This window comes from Mustela nivalis (assembly GCF_964662115.1).
Source record: "Mustela nivalis genome assembly, chromosome: 6".
Classification (NCBI taxonomy): Eukaryota; Metazoa; Chordata; class Mammalia; order Carnivora; family Mustelidae; genus Mustela; species Mustela nivalis.
Window position 1 is genome coordinate 14660172 of NC_139025.1, and position 24121 is coordinate 14684292.

The 24121-nt window shown below is 43.6% G+C and overlaps 1 pseudogene across 1 annotated transcript; it reads left to right on the forward strand.

The window, feature by feature from the left end:
* Nucleotides 1-16125: 16125 nt before the first annotated feature.
* LOC309868074 (acyl-coenzyme A thioesterase 6 pseudogene) lies at nt 16126-22227 on the forward strand (annotated as a pseudogene). The gene is made up of 3 exons (XR_014316701.1): nt 16126-16819; nt 19987-20189; nt 21622-22227. The product of XR_014316701.1 is annotated as an acyl-coenzyme A thioesterase 6 pseudogene (transcript).
* Nucleotides 22228-24121: the final 1894 nt, after the last annotated feature.

The window sequence follows — 24121 nt, forward strand, 5'->3', positions numbered from 1 at the left end:
GGTAGTGACTATCATCTGAGGATTCAGACAGTCCTGTGATTTAGGAGGTTCTCCCAATTTCTCTCCACATGGGTTTTTTCCACTGGCTACTTGGGCTTGGACCCAAGAGTGAGCATCCCAAGAAAGCAAGGCAAAATTGCATGGCATTCTTTTGAACTAGTCTCGTAAGCTACATAGTATTGCTCTTGCCATAATCTATTGGTCAAGGCAGTCCCAGAGCCTCACTCAAGTTCAAGGAGAGCATAGAGTCCACCTCTTTTAAAAGGAGAGTGGCAAGGTTCTAGGACAATATAGGATGGGGAACATTGTAATCATTTTTTGAAAATCTGCCTTCTGGCCGCAGTGGTTCACGTTCCTCCCACAGACAGAATACACCCATTCCTCTTTCAAGGCTCCTCAAAACTCTCATTCCGTGACAGTGTTCTGTGCAGGCTCAAGGTCTAAGATTGTGTCATCTGTGTCACATCCAGGTACAGACGAGACTCCTCACATATAGTTCTTGGGTATAGCTCCCCAAGTATCATTCTCAAAGTGAAAACCTGTGAACTAAAGAAACAACCACACACACACACACACACACACACACACACACACACACACACAGAGAATACAACGGTGGGAGAGGTGTAAGATAACTCTTAACATTCTTGTTCAAAAATGGGGGAAGTGGGAGGCATATGGACAAGTCACTGCCCCCTAGCGATTTTGAAATCTGAGAACATTTTGCCAATTCTTTGATGCTCATTAACCGTCTGTAAGTTGTTCTCTGTAGCTCTTGGTTCTGCCTTCTGAGTTAAAACCTTTATTTTCCATAAAATGAATGAGTAACTCCAAAGCCACTTCAGTCTGCTTCCTAGATGATAAAGATTAGGAGTCCAAAGTTCTGTTCTCTGCACTCTTTGTATTTAGTTCAAATTTGTAGTGCTACCAGAACAATTCTCTTAAGAACTATGTGGGTTTTCTAAAAACCTTAGTGAGGTTCACTTTATTACATAAAACACACCACTGTAAGTCTATTTGAGGGGCACCTGGGTGGCTGTCATTAAGCGTCTGCCTTCGGGGAAGCTTGCTTCCCTTCTCTGATTCCCCCTGCTGGTGTTCCTGCTCTTGCTGTCTCTCTTTGTCAAATAAATAAATAAGATCTTTAAAAAAATATATTCTTTGAATCTATTATTTAATAGGATCTTCTGGGGACACCTTAAAATCTTCAGAGGGGCCTTTGCTCGGTTGGAAATGTTCTATGAAGTACAACCTTGAATCTTTCTGAGGTCTTCACAAAGGACCCCCCCCCCCCATAGACCCACCCTGGATTTGACTTTGGTCTGAGGTCCTGTCTTAATTAATTTTTTTTTTAAGATTTTATTTATTTATTTGACAGAGGGAGATCACAAGTAGGCAGAGAGTCAGGCAGAGAGAGAGAGGAGGAAGCAGGCTTCCTGCTGAGCAGAGAGCACACGCAGGGCTTGATCCCAGGACCCTGAGATCATGACCCGAGCCAAAGGCAGAGGCTTTAACCCACTGAGCCACCCAGGTGCCGGGTCCTGTCGTAATTAAAGACTAGTTTACCCTACGGGGAGGCTGGGAAAGAGAAATAGTATTATTGTCGAACTTGACAAGTCCTGGTTCCTTCACATATAAGAGTTCATTCTTTAACCCTTTCTCTTGCATTTTTATCATAGGCAGCAGCAGAAGCCAGATGGCACTATCAGTATTCTGCTGGGAAATCCCCTCAGCCAGATTATTGAATTCATTTAGGTCTATTTTCCATTTTTCACTTTACTGCCAAGTGTCAGTGTTGCCTTCAGCTTCCAGTAAGTTTTTATTGCTTTCCTGTAGGCCCTCAATAATAACCTCCATGGGGTCCTTTAGGCTTTCACTAAGTCTCCTAGAAGTCCTTCCAGCTTCCACCTGCCACCTAGTCCTAAAGGCAACTGTGATTCCTGCGTATATGAGCGTGTCCAGAGACTGCTTGAGTTTTCTCAAAGCATGGTATCTGACTTTCAAGAATGAACGTCCCAAGAAAGGATGGCATTTTTTTTTTAAAGATTTTATTATTTATTTGACAGAGAGATATCACAAGTAGGCAGAGAGGCAGGCAGAGAGAGAGGAGGAAGCAGGCTCCCTGCTGAGCAGAGAGCCCGATGCGGGACTCGATCCCAGGACCCTGAGATCATGACCTGAGCGGAAGGCAGCAGCTTAACCCACTGAGCCACCCAGGTGCCCAGGATGGCATTTTTTTATGACCTAGCTTTGGAAGTCACATAGCATCGCTTCAACTGTACTCTCTTGTTTGAGGTAAACACAAAAAGGTGCAAGGAAAGTGGACTCTTAACCTCCTGATAAGGGAATTGCAAGATTCCCAGAAGAGCATCTGAGATGGGAGTTACTGTTGCAGTGATCTTTGCAATCTGTCCACAGAATTGTTTGTTCTGTAGGAACACTGCTGCAAAGAAAGCTAAAGATTAAAAAGCCTTGCCAGCAGCCACAGAAAAAAGACAACCTTCAAAGGAACAACACTAAATCTAACAACGGACTTAAACACAGCAATAATGGAAATGGGAAACCACTGGAATGATACCTTCAAAGCGTTGACAGAAAATATGTGACAACCTAGAAGCCTATACTAGAAGAAGAGATGCTTAAGTATGAAAGCATTTATATTTCATAAAGGTTATTGAAAAAAGTTAATGAAATCAGAATTAAGTCATTTTCAGAAAAATATAAATTGAGATAATATAGCATATCTGCAATAAAGGAAAAACTAGAGTATTCTTCAAGCACAAGGAAAATAATTCCAGGGGAGAGCACATAGATGAAGGAAGAAATGGAATATAATGAAGAGGCTAAATATGTAGATAAGTCTAAACAAATACATATATATATATTTTTTAAATAATTTTTTAAATAAACATATAATGTATTATTAGCCCCAGGAGTACAGGTCTGTGAATCGCCAGATTTACACACTTCACAGCACTCACCATAGCACATACCCTCCCCAATGTCCATAACCCCACCACCCCCTCCCTACCCTCCTCCCCCTGCTAACCCTCAGTTTGTTTTGTGAGATTAAGAGTCTTTTATGGTTAAACAAATATATTTTTAAGATTTTATTATTTATTTGAGAGAGAGAGAGGGATTGGGCAGGGAGAGGGAGAAGCAGGGAGCCCAATATGGGGCTCGATCCCAGGACCCCAGGATCATGACCTGAGCCAAAGGCACTCTTCACCAACTGAGCCACCTAGGTGCCCCAATAAATATTTGCAAATAATATACTATGTAGTTTAAAATACACATAGAATTAAATTGCATATGTAGGAAGGAAATAAGTGGAGTAGAATTGTTCTAAGATCATTCATTGCATTTTTCACAAGGTGGTAAAAATATTTTTATCTAATGTTAATAAATCAAGAGTTATTACCATAAGGTAATACAGGAGTTAAATGGAATAATTTTTAGAGTTTTTTTTAAAGACTTTATTTATTTATTTGGCAGACAGCGATCACAAGTAGGCAGAGAAGCAGGCAGAGATAAAGAGAAAGAGAAGCAGGCCTCCTGCTCAGCAGGAGCAGCCTGATGCGGGGCTCAATTCCAGGACCCTGGGATCACGACCCACGCCAAAAGCAGAGGCTTTAACCCACTGAGCCACCCAGGTACCCCTGGAATAATTTTTATATGAAGTTTTTATTTATTATTTAATTAGAGAAAGAGAGCACAGATGTGAGTGGGGGGAGGGGTAGAGGGAAAGGGAGAGAGATTCTCAACCAGACGCCACGCTGAGCACAGAGCTTGATGTGGGGCTTGACCCCACACCCTCGAGATCATGAACTGACCTAAAATCAAGAGTCATCATTTAACAAACTGAGCCACCTAGGCACCCTGAATAATATTTATTTTTATTTATTTTTTAAAAAGATTTTTATTTATTTATTTGACAAAGAGAAAGATCACAAGTGGCCAGAGAGGCAGGCAGAGAGAGAGAGGGGTAAGCAGGCTCCCTGATGAGCAGAGAGCCCAACGCGGGGCTCAATCCCAGGACCCTGGGATCATGACCTGAGCTGAAGGCGGAGGCTTAACCTACTAAGCCACCCAGGCACCCCGAATAATTTTTGAAAAGCTAAAATAACATAAAAAAATACAGAATAAGCAGGGTAGAAAATATATAATACTTTAAACTCAAACAGATAGATCAGTAATTACATTAAACATAAATGGACTATACATTCCAGTAAAGAACAAAATGTATCAGGCTGATTTTCCTAGTATGTTCAATTTTCTGCTCTAAAAAATGGGTTTAAATCATATATAGTATTGATTTCCTGTCAGAGAGTAAGAAATGGACACTTTAACCTCAAGTGAAAGTAGGTATATGTACAGGGTATAAAGTAAATGTATAAACTAACAGAATTATGACAGTTAAACCTTGTTTTAAGAATTTGTCATCAATGAATAATGAAATAAAATCTCACTGAAAATTAAAATCTGTTTAACCAATATGTTTAAACTCTGTATCTCCTATGTATATTCAACATGGATTTATATTAGGTATTAATTATATAGCATTTACTTTGTCAAAGTGAAATAAATCTGCTGAGTACCTTCTTGAAAAAAAACTCCAAAAGAAACAGAAAAGCTTTTATTTTCTGTTGTTGCCTTCAGTCATTCAATTTTACTCAAAAAATATGTACTGAAACGCTGCTACGTGGCAGGCAATGTTCTAAGTTCCTGGCAAAGATGAACAAAGATAGCAAAATCTTTGATATCAAGAGCATTTATTCTAGTTGGGAAGCAAGAAAATAAAATGATAAATTCTGTAAAGAATTAAAAAAAATAAGATTAGAGCATGACGAGAGAGGTGATATTTTAAATAGACTGGTGAAGGAAGACGTATTTGAATAGGTAGTCTTTGAGCAGATACATGACTGAGGATGAGGGAGTGAGTCAAACTTCAGGCAGAGGGCATTTAAATGGCAAGGCTTCTGAATAGTTCTTTCCCCAAAGAAAATATACAAATTGCTGATAAGCACATGAGAAGATGCTCAGTATCATCAGAAAAATCCAAATTAAAGCCACAATGAGATACCACTTCTCACCACTAGAATTGCTATAATGAAAAAGAGGGATAAATGGATGGCCCAGTAGGTCGAGCATGTAACTCCTGATCTTGGGGTTGTAAGATGGAGCCCCATGTCAGGCGTGAAGCCTACTTAAAAAAAAAAAGAGAGAGAGATAAAATCAAGTGTTGGTGAGGATGTGGAGAAAGTGGGTACAGGGTTTCTCTTTGGGGGGATAAGATTGTTCTTGAATTAGTAGTGGTGGTAGTTGCATATCCTTGTGAAGATGCTAAAACCACCGAATTGTACACTTTAAATAGGTGAGTTGTATGGTATATAAATAAAATCATACTACATAAAGATGTTTTTCTTTTAAGTAGAATACACTCGTGAGATTTGCCTTTAGCTAAATAAAAACTTAACTTCGATCAAGTAAAAAAAATGTTTTATGTAAGATTCAAAAATTGGTAAAAGTAAAAAATATGCTGTTTAAAGATACAAACAGGGACGCCTGGGTGGCTCGGTTGGTTAAGAGGCTGCCTTTGGCTCAGGTCATGATCCCAGCATCTTAGGATCGAGTGCCACATTGGGCTCCTTGCTTGGCAGGGAAGCCTGCTTCTCCCTCTGCCTGCCATTCTGCCTGCTGCACTCACTCTTTCGCTCTCTCGCTCTCTCTCACAAATAAATAAATAAAATATTAAAAAAAAATAAAGATAGAAACATGGGGCGCCTGGGTGGCTGAGTCAGTTACGTGTCCAATTCTTTTTTTTTCTTTTTTTAAGATTTTATTTATTTATTTGACAGAGAGAGAGGCACAGCGAGAGAGGGAACACAAACCAGGAACTGTATGAGGTTTGGCACTGGTTAAAGTAAATATTCCATAGTCACTGTATATTACAAGTCAATATGGGTGTTTCTACTAGTTCCTAGTAATTCTTGCTGGTGGGTCCAAGTTTTTACATGCTATTCTTCATGATTTGAGCATAAGACATTCTTCTAAGACCGAGCAAATGCCATTCAGTTTATCCAAAGATATCATCACCTCCTAGACAAGTTCAAGGTCCTATGGTAGAGACTCTAGATGTTCTAATTAGAGACCACAGTCAAGATGCAAAGGACCACCAGTGGAAACAATGCCACGTAGTCTAAATCTAAGTAGTCCATTGGGTAGGCCAGAATTAGTTTGTGTTGCTGGAAGAAACACTGATAGGACATTAGGCAAGAAAGACAATCCCAGTTAGCAGGACCTGAGACTGACTGATAGGAACAATATTACAATAAAAAACTGTGATTTGATGAGAAGAAAGTCTATCTGGGGAGAAGATTTAGAGTTTAAAGTTTAGGGAAAAAGATGAGGGCATGAGAGCATGGTCTTCTGGCTGTTTTTCCTGGGTTTTCAAGAAATCAGAACAGACAGGGAGCATTCAGCAAGTCTCTCCCCAGACCAGAGTCTCTTGTTTTCTCAGGATGTTAAAAGGCAAATTTATGTAGTCCTCCATAGATCACCTCAAACTTACCCAGTAATAAAGGTAAAAGAAGGCAGCTTCCAAGGGCCAATGAATAGACACACACTATAGAGAAGAGACACAATGATTCAGCAGAAATCCAGCTCTCACTATAATATACAACGAGACTTCTGGAAAAATCTATGTTGGCTACTAGGATCATAGGATAAAGGCAAAGGACATTCAGACTGACCAGGCCAAATTGGAGGAGAGGAGGTCTCACAGGGAGCACTTACCTCTGAATACGATGTTCCAAGAGTTACACGCTGTTTCTGTGTTTGATGAGATTATGAAGATTCCCATGATCCTTGGAGAACAACGGCGGTCTTGGAGAATTACAACAGAAGCAATCAGGAATGATTAAAGAAGCCGTCTGAATCAGCCTGGGGCAGGCTGCCCCAGTTGCCCAAATGATCTGCTTTTCACTAAAATGCAAAGAAGCTGGCATTCCTATTTTCTCAAAGATTGGCATCCTGCTCTTCAAAAGTTAGAAGCAGAGCTACTACAGGGCATGGATGTTGTTAGTGGTGAATAGCCAGAGAACTGGGCAAATAGAAAACGTATTTCTGTGGGGTCCCTGGAGAGCTCAGTAGGTAGAGCATGCAACTCTTGGGGCTGTAAGTTCGAGCCTGATATTGGGTGTAGAGATTACTTTAAAATCCTTTAAGGGCTCCTGGCTGGCTTAGTCAGTTCATCTTCTGCCTTTGGCTCAGGTCATGATCCCAGTTCCTGGGATAGAGTCCCACTTCAGGCTCCCTGCCCAAGGGGAGCCTGCTTCTCCCTCTCCCACTCCCCCTGCTCGGACTCTCACATGCTCTTTCACTCTCAAATAAATAAAAATCTTTAAAAAATAAAATCCTTTAAATAATGTATTTCTGTGAGCCAGTATTTTGTTCTGTCCATAGAACTGTTTCTTTGTTAAAACTATATGGTCATTGCTTACTAGTAATTTAATAAAATTACAACAGTAAGTGATGTAGCACCTGGAAAAGTTAATCTCTCAAATTCCCCATAACAGCCACCACTAGGGCAACACTCTTGGCAAACACTCACCATAAATAACTTTTTTGTGTAATGATTTTTTAAAATAAACATATAATATATTTTTATTCCCAGGGGTACAGGTCTGTGAATCGCCAGGTTCACACTTCACAGCTCTCACCATAGCACATACCCTCCCCAATGTCCATAACCCCAACCCCTTCGTCCAACCTCCCTCCCCCCAGCAACCCTCAGCTTGTTTTGTGAGATTAAGATCACTTATGGTTTGTCTCCCCCCCAATCCCATCTTGTTTCATTTATTCTTCTCCTACTCCCTTAACCCCCCATGTTGCATCTCCACTTGCTCATATCAAGGAGATCATATGATAGTTGTCTTTCTCCGATTGACTTATTTCGCTAAGCACGATACCCTCTAGTTCCATCCACGTCATTGCAAATGGCAAGATTTCATTTCTTTTGATGGCTTCATAGTATTCCATTGTTTATATATACCACATCTTCTTTATCCATTCATCTATTGATGGACATCTAGGTTCTTTCCATAGTTTGGCTATTGTAGACATCGCTGCTATAAACATTCGGGTGCACGTGCCCCTTCGGATCACTACGTTTGTATCTTTAGGGTAAATACCCAGTAGTGCAATTTCTGTCATAGGGTAGTTCTATTTTCAACATTTTGAGAAACCTCCATGCTGTTTTCCAGAGTGGTTGCACCAGCTTGCATTCCTACCAACAGTGTAGGAAGGTTCCCCTTTCTCTGCAACCTCGCCGGCATCTGTCATTTCCTGACTTGTTAATTTTAGCCATCCTGACTGGTGTGAGGTGATATCTCATTGTGGTTTTGATTTGTTTTTCCCTGATGCTGAGTGATATGGAGCACTTTTTCATGTGTCTTTTGGCCATCTGGATGTCTTCTTTGCAGAAAGTTCTGTTCATGGGCGCCTGGGTGGCTCAGTTGGTTGGACAACTGCCTTTAGCTCAGGTCATGATCCTGGAGTCCCGGGATCGAGTCCCGCATCAGGCTCCCAGCTCCATGGGGAGTCTGCTTCTCCCTCTGACCTCCTCGCTCATGTTCTCTCTCACTGTCTCTCTCTCAAATAAATAAATAAATAATCTTAAAAAAAAAAAAAAAAGAAAGAAAGAAATGTCTGTTCATGTCTTCTGCCCTTTTCTTGATAGGATTATTTGTTCTTTGGGTGTTGAGTTTGCTAAGTTCTTTATAGATTTTGGACACTAGCCCTTTATCTGATATGCCATTTGTAAATATCTTCTCCCATTCTGTCAGTTGTCTTTTGGTTTTGTTAACTGTTTCCTTTACTGTGCAAAAGCTTCTGATCTTGATAAAATCCCAATAGTTCATTCTTGCCCTTGCTTCCCTTGCCTTTGGCAATGTTCCTAGGAAGATGTTGGTGTGGCTGAGGTCGAAGAGGTTGCTGCCTGTGTTCTCCTCAAGGATTTTGATTGATTCCTTTCTCACATTGAGGTCCTTCATCCATTTTGAGTCTATTTTCATGTGTGGTGTAAGGAAATGGTCCAATTTCATTTTTCTGCATGTGGCCATCCAATTTTCCCAACACCATTTATTGAAGAAGCTGTCTTTTTTCCATTGGACATTCTTTCCTGCTTTGTTGAAGATTAGTTGACCATAGAGTTGAGGGTCTATTTCTGGGCTCTCTATTCTGTTTCATTGATCTATGTGTCTGTTTTTGTGCTGTCTTGATGATGATGACAGCTTTGTAATAGAGCTTGAAGTCCGGAATTGTGATGCCACCAACTTTGGCTTTCTTTTTCAATATTCCTTTGGCTATTCGAGGTCTTTTCTGGTTCCATATAAATTTTAGGATTATTTGTTCCATTTCTTTGAAAAAAATGGATGGTATTTTGATAGGAATTGCATTAAATGTGTAGATTGCTTTAGGTAGCATAGCCATTTTCACAATATTTATTTTTCCAATCCAGGAGCATGGAACATTTTCCCATTTCTTTGTGTCTTCCTCAATTTCTTATAGATTCTTGGCCTCTTTGGTTAGGTTTATTCCTAGGTATCTTATAGTTTTGGGTGCAATTGTAAATGGGATTGACTCCTTAATTTCTCTTTCTTCTGTCTTGTTGTTGGTATAGAGAAATGCAACTGATTTCTGTGCATTGATTTTATATCCTGACACTTTACTGAATTCCTGTATAAGTTCTAGCAGTTTTGGAGTGGAGTCTTTTGGGTTTTCCACATATAGTATCATGTCATCTGCGAAGAGTGATAGTTTGACTTCTTCTTTGCTGATTTGGATGTCTTTAATTTCCTTTTGTTGTCTGATTGCTGAGGCTAGGACTTCTAGTACTATGTTGAATAGCAGTGGTGATAATGGACATCGCTGCCGTGTTCCTGACCTTAGCAAAAAAGCTTTCAGTTTTTCTCCATTGAGAATGATATTTGCGGTGGGTTTTTCATAGATGGCTTTGATGATATTGAGGTATGTGCCCTCTATCCCTACACTTTGAAGAGTTTTGATCAGGAAGGGATGCTGTACTTTGTCAAATGCTTTTTCAGCATCTATTGAGAGTATTATATGGTTCTTGTTCTTTCTTTTATTAATGTGTTGTATCACATTGATTGATTTGGGGATGTTGAACCAAACTTGCAGCCCTGGAATAAATCCCACTTGGTCGTGGTGAATAATTCTTTTAATGTACTATTGAATCCTATTGGCTAGTATTTTGGTGAGAATTTTTGCATCTGTGTTCATCAAGGATATTGGTCTGTAGTTCTCTTTATTGATGGGATCCTTGTCTGGTTTTGGGATCAAGGTAATGCTGGCCTCATAAAATGAGTTTGAAAGTTTTCCTACCATTTCTATTTTTTGGAACAGTTTCAGGAGAATAGGAATTAGTTCTTCTTTAAATGTTTGGTAGAATTCCTCCCCCCTCCCCAAGCAGTCTGGCCCTGGGCTTTTGTTTGCATAAATAACTTTTGTAATTCAAAGTTCTGGGAACTGAGCCATGAGCAGGCTGACCAGGCTAAGAATAAAGCTGTTTTTGTATCCAGACAGCAAGTAGCTACTTTGAAAACTATGCTTGCCATTTAATCTCTCTGAATACAGAGAACTTTTCCTTAAAGACTAAGGAGGAGACCCCTCAAAGGGAGAGAGACATGTGGCCCCCATGTCCTTTCTCTCTAGACCTGTTACGGTATCAGATTCCTCTGGAGAAATCATATGCCTGAGTCCAGATGCTTTGGACAAGGGAAATATTCAAGTATTTCAGGGGATTTAGATACAGGATCAGAGATAATGCAAATTCTTGGAAACCTCAATTAAATGGGAAAGACTAAATGTTCAAGGATATGGAGGAAGAAGGGTCTGAGGTTGGCAGATTTTACTAATTCCACAAGTGGGACAGAAGATCAAAGGTATCCTTTTTGATGGTTTTATCACTCCCTAATACTGTTTTATTTTATTTGTTTTGTTTTGTTTAATAAACCTTTTATTTTGAAATAATTTTAGACCCACAGCAATGTTGTAAAACTTGCACAGGGTTCCCTATGCCATTCCCCCCCCCCTTTTTTTTTAAGATTTTATTTATTTATTTGACAGAGAGATCACAAGTAGGCAGAGAGGCAGACAGACAGAGGGGGAAGCAGGTTCCCTGCCAAGAAGAGAGCCTGATGTGGGGCTCAATCCCAAGAGCCTGGGATCATGACCTGAGCGGAAGGCAGAGGATTTAACCCACTGAGCCACCCAGGTGCCCCAGAGAGAGAAGCAGGCTCCCCGCTGAGCAGAGCCAGATGCGGAGCTCCATCCCAGGACTTGGGGATCAGGACCTGAGCCTAAGGCAGATGCTTAACTGACTGAGCCACCCAGGCACCCCACTCCTTCCCTTTTCTTAATGCTAGCACCTTACATAACTATACTACAAACATCAAAGTCAGAAAGTGAACATTGATAGAATACTACGCAACCATGAGAGTATAATTGCAATTAAGTTATTGCTGTCTTGAAGAAAGGACTTTACTCAAATGGGATGTATACTGGCTGCTAAAAAATGGAAAGGTGGAGCTCTCTTGTCCCACCATAACTGTCAACAGGAAACAGTACCAGGCTAGATCATGAGTGAAATCATAGCTGATATTGGAGTAACTGGGAATCCATCCCCACTTTCTTTCTTTCTTTTTTAAATATTTTATTTATTTATTTGACAGAGATCACAAGTAGACAGAGAGGCAGGCAGAGAGAGAGAGAGAAGCAGGCTCCCCGCTGAGCAGAAAGCCTGATGTGGGACTTGATCCCAGGACCTTGAGATCATAACCTGAGTGGAAGGTAGAGGCTTAACCCACTGAGCCACCCAGGTGCCCCCATCCCCACTTTCAGCCTTTCCCCCTCAACTCTCAGTTGGGTTACTGGAAAAGTAGATGGATCTCAGATGTCAATTGAGGATTACAGGAAACTAATGCAATGGATCTGTAACTGTTTTCCTATGGGAAGATCTTTCTAAATCATCCCTGACTGGGGGGTGCCTGGGTGGCTCAGTTGGTTAAGCATCTGCCTTTGGTTCAGGTCATGATCCCAGGATTCTGGAATTGAGCAAGCCAACCAAGTGGGCTCCCCGCTCAGCAGGGGGTCTGCTTCTCCCTCTCCCTCTGTCTGCAGCTCTGCCTACTTGTGCCATTAAATAAATCAAATCTTTAAAAAAAAAAAAAAATCATCCCTGGGGCGCTGGGATGGCTCAGTAGTTGGATGTCTGCCTTCAGCTCAGGTCGTGATCCTGGGGACCTGGGGATGCTTCTCTGTCTCCCACTCCCCTGCTTGTGTTCCCTGCCTCGCTGTATCTCTCTGTCAAATAAATAAATAAAATCTTAAAAAAAAAAAAAAAAGAAAGAAAACAATGCCCTATCAAGGTCAGTAAAAGGATAACAATCAAGGATGATTTTTTTTTTTTAAGATTTTATTTATTTATTTGACAGAGGGCGGGGGCGGGGGGAGAGATGGTGAGAGAAAGAGCACAAGCAAGGGGAAGGGCAAGCAGAGGGAGAGGAAGAACCAGGAACCGTGCTGAGCAAGGAGCCTGATGGGATGTAGGCTGATCCCACGATGCCACTGGGATCATGCCCTGAACTGAAGGCAGATGCTTAGCCTACTGATCTACCCAGATGCCCCTGGGGTGTTGTCTTTTTTTTTTTTTTTTTTAAGATTTTATTTATTTATTTGACAGAGAGAGATCACAGTAGGAGAGAAGAAGGGAAGAGATCACAGAGAGAGAGGAAGGGAAGCAGGCCCCCTGCTGAGCAGAGAGCCCAATGCAGGACTCAATCCCAGGACCCTGAGATCATGACCTGAACCGAAGGCAGCGGCTTAACCCACTGAGCCACCCAGGCGCCCTGGGGTGTTGTCTTTTAATCCCAGTGTGTTTGTTTGTTTGTTTTTACATTTTAGACATCAACAACAGTTTGAGGTCACTTGGAGGCCAGTGATTTACCTTTACGGTTTTGCCTCCAAAGTATTTCAACTCTCTAATATTTGACATAATCTGTTAAGGTGATATTTAAACAGGTGTCCTAAGCCTAACTGGGATAGTGACATTACTCACATTGATGGCATGCTGATAGGTGATAATGAAGTAAAATTTCTGAAGTTTAGCCTTTCCCTACTGAGTTAATAACAAAAAGTCAGTGGGCTATTATACATGGAAGAGGTCAGGCGCCAGCCCAGACGGAAACCTTTCTGGGAGTGTAATTATGTAGGGGGTAACCTGAGAAATTCTACCCTACATCAGGCAAAGACTATCCATAAATTTCCTACCCCTAAAATATTGGAGATAGTAAGACACATTTCCGGTATTAAGCTACAGCTACTTCAACAAGTCACTAGGCAAATATTAGAATTTGTAGGAAACCACCCCCCTTTCTTACAGCAGCCAACTCTTTTTCAGATTATGAGTAACCCACCCTGTCAGCTGACCTGTAAAGTACTTATTTCTTCCATGGAGTTCCTAAGTGCAGAATTCCCTACAAGAAGGCATTTTTGAATGGCCTAACCCAGGCCTCCTCCCCACCAGCCACCTTTTTTTTTTTTTTAAGATTTTATTCATTCATCTGACAGAGACATAAAGAGCACGCTCAAGCAGGGGAGAGAGAAGAGCAGGCTTCCCCACAGCAGGGAGCCCGCTGTGGGGGTTGATCCCAGGACTCCCAGGTCTCCTTCTTTGCTGCTTTTCCCTCATGTGCCTGGGAGCCATTTCTGTGCCTCTTCACAGCAACCTAAGTAACAGGGAAGGGAGAGGTAGAAATCACCTTTTTCTTGGCCTTTCTGAAACCTAAGTGCAGATTTCACTTTTTAAGTTTCTTTCTTTTGGGGGCACCTGGCTGACTCAGTCCTTAGGCATCTGCGTTCGGCTCAGGTCATGATCCCACGGTCCTGGGATCGAACCCCACATCGGGATCCCTGCTCAGCAGGAAGCTTGCTTCTCCCTCTCCCACTCCCCCTGCTTGTGTTCCCTCTCTTGCTGTCTGTCAAATACATAAAATCTTAAAAAAAAAATTTATTTTCCTTCCCTCTCTCTCTCCTTTGGGTGGGCAGCAGAGGGAGAGGGAGGATCTCAAGCAGGCTCCACACCCAGCATGGAGCCTGATGTGGGGATTGATCTCATAACCCTAATATTATGACCTGACCTGAAATCAAGAGCCAGACACTTAACCTACTAAGCCACCCAGGCGCCCCTGAGTGCCAATGTCAGTTGTGCTGGTGGCCGCAGCAGGCCAGGTAAATTCTTTGTAAGCTGAGTGTTCCTGGATTGAGCACAGCCAGCAACATGTTTTTGTTTTTGTTTTTTTAATTTATTTGACAAAGAGAGATCACAACTAGGCAGAGAGGCAGGCAGAGAGAGAGGGAAAGCAAGCTCCCCATCAAGCAGGGAGCCCGACGCAGAGCTCAATCACAGGACCCTGGGACCATGACCTGAGCCGAAGGCAGAGGCTTAACCCACTGAGCCACCCAGGCACCCCAGCCAGCAACACTTTATTTTTTATTTCTTAAAAGAGATTTTATTTTTTTATTTATTTACTTGAGAGAGAAAGAACACCAAGAGGGAGAGGGAGAAGCAAACACCCTGCTGAGCAGAGAGACCAACCCAGAGCTTGATCCCAGCACCACCAGGATCATGACAGGAGATGAAGGCAGATGTTTAACCAATTGAGCCACCCAGGGGCCACAGCCTGCAACACTTTAAACAACAGGTATTTAAAATACTCCACAGAAGTTACTTCAGGGGTAGAGAGCTCCAAACGCACTGCACTCTGAGATCTGGGACCTAGTCTGGCTTCTTTTTGTTCAGTTTATAACTATGTGTTGAGCTTCCACTCCCTGGGCATCTTCTATGTGCTCCAACCAGTAGGCTGAGCTGAATGGTTGGGTTTAGCTAATGAAAGGCACTGGCAAAAATGTGAAGGGGGAGGGGCACCTGGGTGGCTCAGTGGGTTAAAGCTAATGTTTCAGCTTGGATCATGATCCCAGGATCCTGGGATCAAGCCCCAAATCAGGTCCAGCTCTCTGCTCAGCAAGGAGCCTGCTTCCCTGGCTTCAGAGCCTGCTTCTCTCTTTCTGCCTACTTGGGATCTCTGTCTGTCAAATAAATAAATAAAATCTTAATTAAAAAAACAAACGTGAAGGGCGAGAGGAGAGTGAGGTCAAGGTATTCATTCTCTCCCTACTCCTCCTAATTCACCTTGGATTGCCTTCCTCCCACCACCCTGGCTAAACCATCCTGCCAGGCAACCCTCTGCCCTTGAGCCTTCTGGGCCCAAGGTTCTGCACCCAACCTTGTTTGTGTTTTAACCTTGCCAATGACTCTGGAAATAGTCCTCTTTTGAAACTCTCCACAAATTATGCAGTTGGGAAGTGCCACTTGTTCCCTGCCAGAACTCTGACACAACTCAACAACACGGAGACTGTCAGTGACCAGATCTGTGAATTTAAAAGTAAAACTCCAGGGGCACATGGGTGACTCAGTCAGTTAAGGGTCTGCCTTCAGCTGGGGTCCTGATCCCAAAGTTCTGGGATCAAGCCTCACATCTCCCCAAGAAGCATGCTACTCCCTCTCCCTCTGCCTGCCCCTTCCCCTGTTATGTCCGAGTGCTCTCTCTAAATAAACAGATCTCAAGAAAAGCAAATCTCTTACTGAGCACTTGCTATACAATTTGATCCGTGCAGTGTTTCTACATAGGGTCACCCACATATTCATCCCAATATGCCTTTTACAGACAAAGAGGCTGAATTCAGAGCCTTAATTACACATTTTGCTAAATAAGGATCAGCAGGATATTAAGGAGCAGGATCAGACTGGAATTCAGGTAAATCTCACTCCATCAACATCTACCTGCTCTGGAAGCACCCTTGGTACCCTTGACTCTGGGAGAAAGGCTCTGTAAAGGACTGAGGCAAAGGAAGGAGCAGGCTGTTTCTCCACTGCCATCTGAATTACAGTCACCGGGGATGCTTTCTACAGCTCCAGGTTCTCGTTTCCCCCAGCTCAGTCTTCTTTGTGCCTCTGTTCCACACTTACTGCGCCGGACTGCAGAATCAATAATGAACTCCTAATTTAGCAGCTACTTTCTTCCGACCAGACACTAGTGGATTTGCACAAACACTAGGAGACCTCACACAGCGGCTGAGGGTGTCCCACGTGCGTCCAACATGCGATGCGCAAAGGTTCCAACTGCAACTGCTTCCCAGGTAGGTGGAGAGAAGCCTGGATAAACACGTGACTGAACTCTGAGCTCTCTGAAGCCTGCAATCCTCAGTTCAGCGGAAATCAGGATGCCTGCGACCTGGATCCTGGAGCCCGCCGGCCGCTGCAGCTGGGACGAGCCCGTGCGCATCGCCGTGCACGGCCTGGCCCCGCGACAGCCCGTCACGCTGCGCGCGTCCCTGCGCGACGAGAAGGGCGCGCTCTTCCGGGCCCACGCGCGGTACGAAGCCGACGCCGGCGGCCTCCTGGACCTGGAGCGCGCGCCCGCGCTGGGCGGCAGCTTCGTGGGGCTCGAGCCCATGGGGCTGCTCTGGGCCCTGGAAGCCGAGCAGCCCCTGGTGCGGCTCCTGAAGCGGGACGTGCAGACGCCCTTCGCCGTGGAGCTGGAGGTGCTCGACGGCCACGAGCCCGACGCGGGTCGTGTCCTGGGCCGGACGGTGCACGAGCGCGAGTTCCTGCGGCCGGGCGTGCGGCGGGAGCCGGTGCGCGCGGGCGGGTTGCGCGCCACGCTCTTCCTGCCCCCAGGTGAGCGCCCCGAGTCCCAGGCTGTTCTGGAGAACCGGGGTGGGGGGAGTCCCGGGACCTAGGGCGGCCACTTGGCTGGCCCGGGGAACCACGTGATTGAGGAATTTTCCTAAACTCGTCTGCACACTCCAGAGTCTATCATGGTTTCTGGATAGTTTTTTTTTTTTCCTCTTTAAGTTTCATGGCACTTCCTAGAGTCACTGCCACTCCTTAGCTGTACGCTAAAATGTGCATTCAACATGCTCAGAAAGTGCATATTTCAAGTGCCAGCAGGCGGTTGTGTTCAGATACCAGTATTAGGTAATGACTTATCGAGAGTTATCTTGGCCTCTTTCCAAGGAAGCTAAACGCCACAGGTAGAGGTGGCGCTCCCCAATCCTAAAAAAACAAACCGATGGCCACCTTCTTCCATCATGAACAGTCTGTCAGTGATTTTTTTTTTTAAGATTTTATTTATTTATTTGAGAGAGAGAGAGAGAGTGCACAGAAACAGCAGGGAGTGGCAGAGGGAGAAGAGGACTATGCTGGGCAAGGGATGCCAAAGACGTGGGAGCCAATCCCACGACCCTTAACCGACTGAGCCTCCCAAGCACCTGTCAGTGATTCTTAAAAACTTAAAAAAAAATTATTTTATTTTATTTTATTATTTGACAGAGTGCACAAACAGGGGGAGCAGCCAGCAGAGGGTTAGTGAGAAGCAGGCTCCAAGCTGAGCAGGGAGCCTGATGCAGGGGTTGATCCCCAGGACTCTGGGATCATGACCTGAACTGAAGATACATGCTTAATGACTAAGCCAGGCAGGCATCCCTGTCCATGAGTATCATGTGGGATGCCTTTTCCCCACCCCCAGGGGCATTTGGCAGTATCTGGAGACATTTTTGTCACAACGGAAGGGGTGGAAGGGGATGTTACTGGTTTCTAGTGGATAGGGGCCAGAGATGTTTTTAAACGTCCACAGTGCACAGGGCAGTCCACACAACAAAGAAAATTCATGCTCAAAATGTCTGTAGTGCTGGGGTTGAGAAACCCTAGTCTAAGTAAAAGGCGCTTACTACGTAAAATGAGCGTGGAAACAAGACCCCTGACCCAACTCTTAGAATCAGATTCCCGACTGAAACGCCTCCTATATAGAAATGCTGGAGTTGCCGCATCTCACAGAATCCGTAAACAATTCCGTCATTCTCCAAAACAGGAGGCCCTGCTTTATTCTTACAGCACATCAGCAATTCACAACCTTAACTAGAGGCTGCACACTCAACTGTGAACTCCTGCCACTGCAGTAAGATTTAACACAACTCTCTATGTGCATATTCCTAGAGGTTTGCCCAGAGATACAGTAGGAGCTCAATAAATTGCACCAACTGATTCAATATCAATCGCCCCCTGGGGGGGGGGGCTGGATGGCTCAGTGGGTTAAGACTCTGCCTTAGGTTCAGGTCATGATCTCATGGTCCTGGGATGGAGCCCCATGTAGGGCTCTCTGCTCAGCGGGGAGCCTGCTTCCTCACCGCACCCCCCCCCCCCGCCAGCCTACTTGTGATTTCTCTCTCTCTGTAAAATAAATAAATAAATAAATAAATAAATAAATGGATCTTAAAATAAAAAAAGAATCTCCTGGTGGTTCCTTTAGTTAAGTGACCAGCTCTGATTTCAGCTCAGGTCATAACCTCAGGTCATGATCTCAAGACACCTGCTTGAGAATCTTTCCCTCTCACTCTGCCCCTTCCCCTGTTCCCTTGAATGAGTCCTCACTCACTCTCTGAAATAAATAAAAGCTTAAAAAAGAATTAAAGAGAATCTCCACCCAAAAACCTTTCACCACCCATCAGGGCATCTGATATTCCAGTAAAGTCAATCTTCCATTAACTATTTCAATGTCTACTATGTGGTCCATTAAAAATTGTTCTCTGTCTCAAAATCTTTTGTAGGGGCGCCTTGGTGGCTCAGTCAGTTAAGCCTCTGCCTTCAGCTCAGGTCATGATCCCAGGGTGTTGGGATCAACCCGCATTGGGCTCCCTGCTCAGTGGGAAGCCTGCTTCTCCCTCTCCCACTCCCCATGCTTGTGTTTCCTCTCTTGGGTCTCTCTCTGTCAAACGAATAAATAAAATCTTTTAATAAAAAGGCTTTTGTAAATAATGTAAAAGAATTCAATCATTTAACAAATATGTATTAAGTCAAGGACATGCTACATACTGGGGCGGAATAGATATCAAAGTCAGACACGGCCCTCACTGTACTTAGAGCCTCATAAAGGAGCCATGTGACTATACTTGCACTTGCAGATGTGGCAAGTGCTGTGATAGAGAAAGTAAAGGCCCAGGGTGCTAGTGGGAACGTATAAAATACTATCTGGAAAAAAAAAAAAATGCTATTCACTCAACTCAGCCTGGAGGGAGACCTAGGACGTCTACTTCTGCCTTCTGGGAAAGGAGATCTAAATGTAGGTTTGGAAACTGAGGGGTCAGCCAGGTCATATAAACTAAAGAGGGGAGGACAATAGTGTATACCACTTTCAAGAGCCAAAAAGAACAGCATATTTAGGGATGGTTTTATCTAAGGCTGGACTGGAGAGTGCAAGAACATGGGGAGTATATCTAATAAACTCTTACGTTTGTAAAGCATTTTACAGCTCTCCAGTAATTCTCAAATAGATTTCTTTTTTTCAAAAAATATTGTGGGAAATCTACATTTCAGCATATGCTATTTCAAATTTGGTATATCTACATAAGAAAATATGTGACGGAGTGCCTGGTTGGCTCAGTGGGTTAAAGCCTCTGCCTTCTGCTCAGGTCATATTCCAAGGTTCTGGGACTGAGCACCTCATCAGGCTCCCTGCTTAACAGGAAGCCTGCTTCCCCCCCAGCCCCCCACCCCGCCCCTGCCTGCCTCTGCCTGCTTGTGATTGCTGTATTTCAAATAAATAAAATCTTAAAAAAAATAATATGTGAAAAATTCTGGAGGAAATAAAACATTGTGTTCCCCTTCCTTTCTCCCTGAAGGTTACTAAAAGAAAAAAATAAAGCAAAATTTTTAAAAGGGTCCTTTTCCCACCCACTCCCCCACCCTGAACCTTACCTGCTTCAGAAACTTCTCTTTGCTGGCTGCCAAGGTCTGAAACTCAGTCTTTTGAGAGTCTAAAGCTCCTTACGATTTGTGGTGCTTTCTAGGTGCAGGACCCTTCCCTGGGATCATCGATCTGTTTGGAACTGGTGGTGGCCTTTGTGAATATAGGGCCAGCCTCCTGGCTGGACATGGTTTCGCTGTGCTTGCTTTGGCTTACTTCAGATTTGAAGACCTCCCTGAGAATTTGGAAGCTTTGCACCTGGAGTACTTTGAAGAAGCTGTGAACTTCATGCTGCAGCATCCCCAGGTGGGTTCTGCTGCTTGCCTGGATGCAGAGGAGAGGGAGTAGAGCAGACACAGGACTGGATTCAAAAACCCTACCAGGACACAGGGGCATAGAAAGATGTCGTGAGACACCAAAGTTCCTTCAAAAGTTACTAGGATTATTCTTTTTGTTTCTACCCATCTTTTTCCAATCTCTTATGACTCAACTGTTTATTTCCCTTTAATTCTTGACCATAATTCAAAGGGCTCTACTACAATGTTAGTAACCTTACATTCTGATTCTCCATCTACCACCACATGGCCTTATAATCCTGAATAAGGCAACTGCTTTCTCTGAGATTCAGCTTTTTTCATGTATAAGGCTATTCTAAATGTATAGCAGAAAACATTTGACTATTAAGAGACATTTTAGGACATTTGAAAAGGGAGTATATTTGATGATATTAAGGAATCATTAGTTTTGTTAAGTGTGATGATGGTATTATGTTTTTAGAGAGAGAGTTTTATCTGAGACTGGAAAAAATAATCAAAACATTTTGGTATGATTGTAAATGGAATACATACTCTTCAACTATATACACTTAAACCCAAATCTTCTACTGTTAAGTAATAAAATGTTCTGTCAGCTCTGTAGGGTACTCTAACTCCGCCAGAATCCAGGGAATGGTCTCTTAGCTGAGTTGCTAAAACCTAGATAATCTTGAACTGTGATTATTGGTTTATTAGAGGAGATAAGGCCCTAGGGAAGAAGAGACCAGTATACAAGAGACGTTCTGCCCTGAGACGTAGGCAAGAAGGGCTTCTGTCCTGGGCCTTTTGTTTCAGAAGGCCACACTCTGGCCTTGCACAGGGTGAGGAGTCCAAGGGACCCAGGGAATGTATTCACCTGGAATTCGTGTCCCTTACACATACACACACACACACCCGCACAACCCCATGCTATTGTGATCTGGAGCCCAAGAATCTTTGCCAAATAGCACTGATCCTGCTTCCAGGCCTCTCAAGGTGCATGATGGACCTAGGGGCAGGAAAAGAAGGAAGGTGGGCCAGGGATGGAGGACTGGACTGGCTCTCCGCCAGGCCCCATCCCAGTACAGAACTTCAAGGACTCCCAAGCTTTCAGACTTTCCATTATGGAGGTATATTTATGAAGGTGGGAGCCAAAAATATATTTGAAGAGTTTGTTGATTTGATTTGTAACTTTTAAACACTTAGATATGGGGTGTATGGGTCTCAGTGTGTACTCTTGACCCAGTCGCCATGAATATTAGTGGAAGGCCTGCGTACTAGGAAATCAATTGATTTGCTTCTTACAAGACACAGTTGAGCTTTGTGGGTTGCTGCATAAGGAAGGAAAGTGAATGACACTTAAGAAAGCTACCAGGAGAATATAAAAGACACCATTTATGTCCTCCAGTTACAAATTTTGGGCTTGTTCTGTTTCTTTTCTTCAGGTGAAAGGCCCGAATGTTGGGCTTCTTGGCTTCTCCAAAGGAGGTGACCTGTGTCTCTCAATGGCCTCTTTCTTGAAGGGCATCACAGCCACGGTCCTTATCAATACCTGTGTGGCCAACACAATAACTTCTCTGCATTACAAGGATATGATTATTCCCAGTCTTGGCAGTGACCCAGGGAGATGTACAATTAATGAGTCGGGACATTTGCATATTATGGATGTTTGGGACAACCCACTGGAGGAACCCAATCACCCAAGTATTATTCCAGTGGAAAGGGCCCAGGGGCCCTTCCTGTTCATTGTTGGCATGGATGATCAAAACTGGAAGAGTCCCGTCTATGCTCAGATAGCCTCTGAACGGTTACAAGCCCATGGGAAAGACAGGCCCCAGATAATCTGCTACCCAGGAACTGGTCATTGTATTGATCCCCCTTACTTTCCTCCTTGCAGAGCTTCTGTACATAGAGTGTTAGGCCAAGCAATAGTCCATGGAGGTGAGCCAAAGGCTCAGTCAAGGGCACAGGTAGATGCCTGGCAGCAAATTCAAACTTTTTTCCGTAAACATCTCAGTGATGAAGAATCTGCCCAGACCAGTAAAATATAACATTGTAGTAATTGTAGACCAGATACTATGCATAAAAATCTAATTCATAGGGGCGCCTGGGTGGCTCTGTTGTTAAGTGTCTGCCTTGGCTCTGGTCATGATCCCAGGGTCCTGGGATGGAGCCCCACGTTGGGTTCCCTGCTTCGCAGGAAGCCTGCCTCTCCCTCTCCCCCTCCCGCTGCTTGTGTTCCCTCCCTCGCTGTGTCTCTGTCTGTCAAATAAATAAATAAAATCTTTAAAAAATTAATTCATAGAACATGTATGGGGTTTTCCAAAGCACATAGGAAACTTTTGGCAACAAAATAATTATCTTAGCTCTGGTCAGGTCCTATTGGATTCCCAGACTTTGGAACCCTCCTTTCTTCACTGCCACCCCTTTCTCCCTGAACTTTCCCTACCATATAGGCTTAACCCTGATCTTATCTATAGGATCAATCCTAACCTGAAATAGGAGAAAGGTGAGAAGTACCTGCCCAACTCTTAATTGCTGGTCTAGCTTTGATGTGTATTCTGGTTTTGAAGACTGAGCATCTGTATTGCTAAGAGTTCTGTATCCCCTGGGGCGCTGGGGTGACTAATGGGTTAAAGCCTCTGCCTTTGGCTCAGGTCATGATTCCAGGATCCTGGGATGGAGCAGCACATAGGGATGTCTGCTCAGCAGGGAGCCTGCTTCCTACTCTCTCTCTGCCTGCCTTTCTGCCTACTTGTGATCTCTGTCAAATAAATAAATAAATAAAATATTTAGAAATCTTTTAAAATTTTATCTATTTATCTTTTTAAAAACATAACATTTAGGGACGCCTGTGTGTCTCACTCCTTTAAGCTTCTGCCTTTGGCTGAGGTCATGCTCCCAAGATCCTGGGATCAGGTCCCACATCAGGCTCATTGCTGAACAGGATGCCTGGTTTGGCTCGCTTGCTGCTCTCCCTGCTTGTGCTGCTCTCTCTCTGTCTCTGTCTCTGACAAATAAAATCTTTTTTAAAAAATTTAAAAAAACCAAAAACACCTAACAGTTAAATTTCAATGGGAAAAGTAATGAATCCTACAAAATCTAAGTGGGGATTCCAACTTAAGAGAGAGGGCATAAGGGCCTTTTGGGTGTCTTCCAACTCTGAGATTCTCAGAGGTGCTGGGTTCCAGAACTTTGGACTTGTTCTTGCATTCTGAGGTTGGACATGACAGTCAGATTAAATTTAACCCTCTTAACTTATTACCCAGTTCCAGGCTTCTCGCAGGGCTCATTACAGTTACCAACTTGGAGTATATCCTTCCAGAACCATTTTATATGCATGTACATGCAAATATTTGTATGAATGTAAAAAAATATGGTTTTATTTTGTGAGCCCTGGGGCTTTTCCTTGAAAACAAGGACACTCACGATGTAATTTTTTTCTGCATAAAAAACCACATTTTTCATACTTGGGCCAGGCCCCAAGACAATAACGATTATTTCCATAGCATATACATCTGTAGCGCTGCCTCATCTACACGTTTAAGCTTTAACCTTGGCAGTCTTTCTTTCTTTTTTAAGATTTATTTATTTATTTGACAGACAGAGATCACAAGTAGGCAGAGAGGCAGGCAGAGAGAGAGAGGAGGAAGCAGGCTCCCTGCTGAGCAGAGAGCCTGATGCGGGGCTCCATCCCTGGACCCTGAGATCATGACCCGAGCCAAAGGCAGCGGCTTAACTCACTGAGCCACCCTGGCGCCCCTTGGCAGTCTTTCTTAATCCCAGGCAAAAAAAGGTTCACGGAAGGAATTTGGCCAAAGGCTATTACACGTAGCCTCCTTCAACCAGGTTTAGGGAATTGTGTCCCCTGGTGGCCAGGGAGGGACTTTCAAGAAAGAGACCGGCCAGCATTCTGTCAGATCAGTAGCTTCTCTCCCTGGCTAC